A 6,762-nucleotide genomic window follows, 5' to 3' on the forward strand; every position below is an offset into this window, starting at 1 on the left:
TTTTTTTTTTTCATTTCTCCATTCTTCTATAATTTAATTCTACATTCAAAAATTTTCGTTTCTGTAATTTTATTGGATAGTTAGGTCAGGTGTCAGCTCTAGGGGTGAATTGACCAAATTGCCCCTCGCTGGTTCAATCCGGTTTGCAAGTTATTCGATATTTCTTTCGGATCCCTGACTTAATTATTTGACCTGCTTAACAATTCTTTTTCGTGATTTTCTCTTTTCCACTGTATTCGCAATAGTTGTAAGGACTGCAGCGTCACATTTTACAGTTTGAAAAATGAGGTTAGACTGATCTCGCAGTCATTCCTGAGAAGGTCACCCATCACTATGACTCCCAGCTCATTTAACTTCTTGTGTTATGTTTTTCTTCTTTGTACTTAACTATTTGACAATTACTAATTATTTGTGTTCATGGCTTAACTAGGTGTCTTAGACATAGTTCTAATTCTCTTAATTATCTAGATCGACACCGGTCATCGGAACAGTAAAATATACCAGGTTATACAAATAGGGGTATTACAGGCTAGGCAGTTTGCCAGCAACCTTACTTAAAGAAGTTACTTGCTAAGCGATTTGATTCTCTAGCATCTTATTATGAGTAGCAAGTTGGTCCACTCTAGAAGTTAGCTCTTTAATCAATTCATTTTATTGTTGTTGAGCTGCTAGGAATCCTTCCATCATGGTTTCCATGGTCATTTTCAGTTCAGGTTGTTGAGGTTAGAGAGGTAGTGATGGTTGTGCAAAGTTTTGACCTCTATTCTGAAATCCAGGGGGTGTTTGTGATACCCCTTACCCATCTACAGTATAGCCGAGTAAGATATGTCATACAGTTTACCGGAACACACTATTTTATCTCAATTATTTTATTCTTCCTTAATTTATTTTTATCATAGTTATGAAGTACAATTTGTGAAATATAATTCATTTAAGTCATTTATTAAAATTATAATTTATTTGAGGTTCCGCAAATTTTATAGAAAATCCGACAGAGTGTTGGCTAAAAATGGAGAAAACAGTCCTTCGGAACCTGAGAAAAACACTTCCAAAAATTCTCAATCAATCCCAAACTCCATTTCATCATCAAAATCTCAGTATTTCTCAAATATACTCCCATTTCTGATTCATTCATTTCATATGAAATTCATATAAAAATCATAAATAAATATTCACTTGTTCATTCATAAACACAATTTCCATTATTTACATCAGTACCAAAATACATTACATAAGTCTTGATTACACATAAGAAAATAAAAGTTAATTACAAAATACCAAAATAGTGTCCTACCAATGCATTGATGACGGTGAGGTGACACGGACACTATGCAGAGCTGCAGATGATCTCACCCAGTCTGTGATCTACTGGGCTCTCTATCGGTCTCTCCAGAACCTACGCATGGCAAAAGCAATGCGCTAAGCAATAATGCTTAGTGGTGCCAATAATAGAATAAAATGAAATAACATAAAATAAATATGTAGTGCATGTTCTGATGTCTTATGCAGATAATTTTTCGATCATTATTGGTAATCTTATTTATTATGTACTTGTTATATTCATAATTTCATTAAATTTATCCACTTTCATTTTTGGTTGCCCAAGTAACCTATACTGAACGACTGGACTGGATAAATGGGTAAACTGGCACTGGGTATCAAGTACCTCGAGCTGTCACACCATCGGTCACATATGTATCTCTTGGTGTGCAACAGAACAGCTAATAAGCTGTAATAACATTAGGCACAAGGCCAAGTATCAACACAATGTCAGAATGGCTAAAAGCTATGAAATCACAGAATGGCATAATGCCATGTGCAGTACTGCTAACTGAACTCTATTGGCATGCCAACTTATCCAAACCAATCTTGCTAGGTATACTAGGGCATGTTACACTTTTAAATTGTATAATTCTTGAAATTTCAGTTTAGGTGTTACTATTCATTTCATTAGTCAACTAAAATGTTGACTTTTGCATAGACAATAGGTGCATTGGTTTTAACACTCACAACATACCACATTTTGCATTCTAAAATTGTTGGTATTTGTTGCCAATACCATTTCTAAGCTTAGTGTTGGTTATTCAAAATTTTCAGATTTTAAGCCTCATATTTTCTGTTCCATTGGTCATTTGTACAGTAGGAATTTGACAAAATTGTCTTCATGAAAGTTGTTCCTTATTTTGTCTAGTTACATTTTCTTTTTTGAATCTCTCTATTTTGAGTTTTGTAACTCAAGTTATGGCCTAAACACCATAACTAGCCGGATTGGACATAATCCAAAATTCTGGGCAAAACTGGTTCTGCCATATTTGGTAACCTAAGTTTGGTTGGCAATTTGACTAGGTTATGATCAGAATTTGGATTTATTTCTTCAAAAAAGTTGTACGTCTATGTCTCAGCTTTCTACTGGTAAAATTTCAGGTCAATTGGACCTTTCTACACTGAGTTATGACCAAATGAATAAACACTGTTCATTTAGTCATTTTGCCCAGGCAGAATGTAGGTCACCCAGATTAGGAAAATTTTTAGGTCAACTTGGTTTGGTTTTCTAGGCAGGGTTTCTATACCAAAGTTGTGCCATTATATGTCTAGTTTCATGTCCAATTGGCCTTGCACCAATTGAACCTCTACAACTCCATTTATAGCTGCCCAAACCTGCTGGACTCACATCCAGACCTGCAGAGCAGCCAAGGCAGCTCACCTAAATTCAAATACCAAGCCACAACTCACTTTATTTCTTCATTATACACAGCCAAATGGTCACTAATTAAACATTCAAACTTTCATTCACCAACACATGAGCAAACCCTAGGTTTCTCCCAAACCCTAACTCCATAATTTTAATTTGTTCCATTTTCATATTTTCTAGTTTAGATTAATGTTGTAACAAAGAATATAAGAAAAAAAACTAAACAAAAGTGGCACTAACCTTCACTTAGTCACTTTCCAAGACTTAAAAACTTCACTTTCTTCCTTTCAAATTGCTATCCAAAGCTTGCTCTAGTGGTAGGGATAATTTTTAATGAAGGCAAGTTAGGGTTTTGAGGGGGTTTAAGGTGGGAAAGGAAGCTTGGTTTAAGGGACAACAATGGTGGAGGTGAGAGTGTGATTCGTCCAGCTGAAGGAGGAGAAGAAATCTGATTTGTTTTCCTTAAGTTTTATCTCTTTTAATTGATTTAATAAAGCTTGTTGCATTTTGATTGGTGGGGCCTTTCTTAATTGCATCATGCATATGTAATAAATCCTATTTACTTTCATTTCTTTTCTTTTCTTTTATACTCACTTGCAATTTAATTTTTAGCAATATTTATTCGCATTTTGTATCATGATAATTATTTACTTAACTGGACAAGTCAGCCAAAAATCACCTCTGAAGGCGAAATGACCAAGATGCCCTCCGTTTGGCTTAACAGACTAAAATTGTCTGTACTGATTGAAAACTTTTTCTAAGCATTTTCTTGGCATTCTAATGCCATAGAACCTTCAATAACCCTTCTTTGGAGTTTCAAAAATTATTTTATGAATTTTCCCCTGGGTCTAGCGTTCCTAGTTGTGAGAACCGCAACTTCCCACTGGGTTACCCATCGCTTGGGCACCGACTCATTGAACTTGGTTGTATTTTATTTCTAAAATTTTTCCTAAATTTTTCTTATTAATATTTGAGTTAATTATGATTCCTCACTTTAGTTTAAATATTTTTCTGGACGTTCTAGCTGTCCAGACCAACACTGGTCACCGAAACAGTAGAATGAACGGAGTAGCTATAGGGAGGGTGTTACAGTGCTGGTGGTTTGTTCCCTTGTTACTTGTTTATTGGCTGGTTCTGCTAATTGAACCATGAGAAATTTGGGTGGTTCCTCCATCCAGGGTTGTAAGTATTTGAATATGGATTCTTGGGCTGCCTCTGGTTGAAATTTCCTCCATTATTCACATAGTTCATCTGTTCTATGGAGGGTTCATTGAAATTGCTGTATTCTGAACTCATATATCCTCCTCCATAGCTGTCCTCATGTTAACTGTTTATACCAACTGTGTTGGCTTGCATTCTTTCAAGTTTCTTTGTGAGCTGATCAAATTGAGCATTTATCATGCTTAGGGTGTCTACTTTCAAGACCTCTGCAGTTCTCCTTACATTTCCTCTTTCATTTGACCACTCATAAATATGGTATGCAACCCTTTCTAGAAGTTCAAGTGCTTGTGTCACTGTTTTCTCCATTAGATACTCTACTCATCACTTTATTACTTATTAGCGATCCATGCACTTGCGGGTTGTAAAACCAGCGAAATAAGTTTTTGGCACCGTTGCCGGGGAATTTTTTTGGTTTTAGTAATATCAAGCGATAGGCAAATTAGCTGATTTAGGCAATTATATTTATTATCTAATATTATTTTACTACTTGTATTTCTCTTCTTTTCTTTTAGGTGCCCAATCTGGTATATGGCCAGAACAAGGCTAGAAGAAGAAATTTTGGACTGTGATCCAGAGATAAACAGAACTCTAAAAGCCATCAAGAGGGAAAGGAAACATCAAGAGCACGGCCAAGGAGATCTTGAAATTCCAACCATGGCCGATAATAATGACAGACCAAGACTCTTGAGAAATTATAGAGCTCTATCAGCCCAGTGTCACTAGACCCACAGTGGAAGCCAACAACTTTGAATTAAAACCAGCATGGCTCCAAATGATTCAACAAACCTAGTTTACAGGTTCACCAACAAAAGACCCACACTATCACCTCTAGTGCTTTCTTGCCCTATGTGACACATTTAAGATGAATGGAGTGTCTGATCAAGAAATAAGGCTCAGAGCATTCCCATTCTCCTTTCGGGACAAAGCAAGGAAGTGGTTACTTTCTCAATCGGTTGGAACGTTCACCACTTGGGAAAACCTTTCTCAAGCTTTTCTAATAAGGTATTTTCCACCTACAAAAACTGCAAAACTGAGGCTTGAGCTCAACACCTTCAGACAAAATGAAGGAGAATTACTCTATGATGCATGGGAAAGATATAAAGACCTGCAGAGGGAATGTCCACACCATGGCATAGAAGATTGGCTATTAGTGCAAAATTTCTATAATGGATTACTACCCTCTACAAGGAGCACAGTTGATTCAACTGTAGATGGTGATCTAATGGAGAAAATAGTGACACAAGCACTTAAACTTCTAGAAAGGGTTGCATACCATGATTATGAGTGATCAAATGAAAGAGGAAATGCAAGGAGAACTATAGGGGTCCTGGAAGTAGATGCCCTAAGCATGATAAATGCTCAATTTGATCAGCTCACAAAGAAACTCAAAAGAATGCAAGCCAACGTAGTTGGTACAAATAGTCAATATGAGGACAACTATGGAGGTGGATACATGAGTTCAGAATACAACAATTTCAATGAACCCTCCACAGAACAGATGAACTATGTGAATAATGGAGGAAACTTCAACTAGACGGAGCTCAAAATTTCATATTCAAATACTTACAACCCTGGATAGAGGAACCACCCAAATTTCTCATGGTCCAATCAGCAGAACCAGCCAATAAACAAGCAACAAGGGTACAAACCACCAGCACCCCCTGGATTTCAGAATAGAGATCAAAACTTTGCACAGCCATCACTACCTCTCCAACCACAACAACCTGAACTGAAAAATGACCATGGAAACCATGATGGAAGGATTCCTAGCAGCTCAACAACAACAAACTGAATTGATTAAACAACTGACTTCTAGAATGGACCAACTTGCTACTCATAACCAGATGCTAGAGAATCAAATCGCTCAGCAAGCAAGTTCTTCAAGTAAAGCTGCTGGCAAATTGCCTAGCCAACCAGAAATGAACCTAAGGGAGCATTGTAAGGCAGTTATGCTGAGGAGTGGGAGAACTCTAGTACAACCAGAGGTAGAATCAACAAAGGAAACCATAGAAAAATCTGAAGGCCAAGCAGAGAAAAAGGAGGAAGAAGCTAAGAAAGATCAGGAAGAGGAAGTAAGGAAGACAAAGAAATTACCAGAGCCATACAAGCCTCCCCTACCTTTTCCTCAGAGATTTCAGAAAGCCAAATTGGACAAGCAGTTTGGGAAGTTTTAGAGGTTTTATAGAAACTTTACATCAACATCCCCTTCACTGAAGCACTTTCTCAGATGCCATCCTATGCCAAATTTCTTGAGGAAATTCTGTCAAAGAAAAGAAAGCTAGAAGACTATGGAACAGTAGCTCTAACAGAGTGCCATACTGCAAAACAAATTGCCTCCAAAGTTGAAGGATCTAGGAAGCTTCTCCATACCCTACCTCATTGGTAACAAGAAAATAGACAAGGCCCTCTTTGATCTTGGGGCAAGCATCAGTTTAATGCCTCTATTAATATGCAAAAAGCTGGAGATCGGAGAACTGAAGCCCACAACAATCTCATTGCAATTGGCTGATCGATCTGTTAAATATCCTGTGGAAATACTTGAGAGCATTCCTATCAAAGTGCGCAAATTGTTTATTCTAGTGGATTTTGTTGTCCTTGAAATTGAAGAAGATGTTCAAATTCCTATCATCTTGGCAAGACCATTCTTGGCAACCGCCGGAGCCATCATAGACGTCAAAAATGGGCGACTAACCCTCAAGGTAGGAGAAGAAGAAGTGAAGTTCAACTTGTTCAACACAATGAAACACAAATTTGAACCTAATGAATGCTTCAAGGTTAACATAATTGACGAACAAGTTGAAAAGGAATTTTATAAGACACATCCTAAAGATCCTCTTGAAGCATGTATT

General features: G+C 37.1%; 1 non-coding gene across 1 annotated transcript; it reads right to left on the bottom strand.

The window, feature by feature from the left end:
• Positions 1-4,940: 4,940 nt before the first annotated feature.
• LOC131171578 (small nucleolar RNA R71) lies at positions 4,941-5,047 on the bottom strand. Its single transcript, XR_009142238.1, has one exon. It is a non-coding gene; the product is annotated as a small nucleolar RNA R71 (small nucleolar RNA).
• Positions 5,048-6,762: the final 1,715 nt, after the last annotated feature.

This window comes from Hevea brasiliensis, chromosome 12 (genome assembly GCF_030052815.1).
Source record: "Hevea brasiliensis isolate MT/VB/25A 57/8 chromosome 12, ASM3005281v1, whole genome shotgun sequence".
In the NCBI taxonomy this organism is placed as follows: Eukaryota; Viridiplantae; Streptophyta; class Magnoliopsida; order Malpighiales; family Euphorbiaceae; genus Hevea; species Hevea brasiliensis.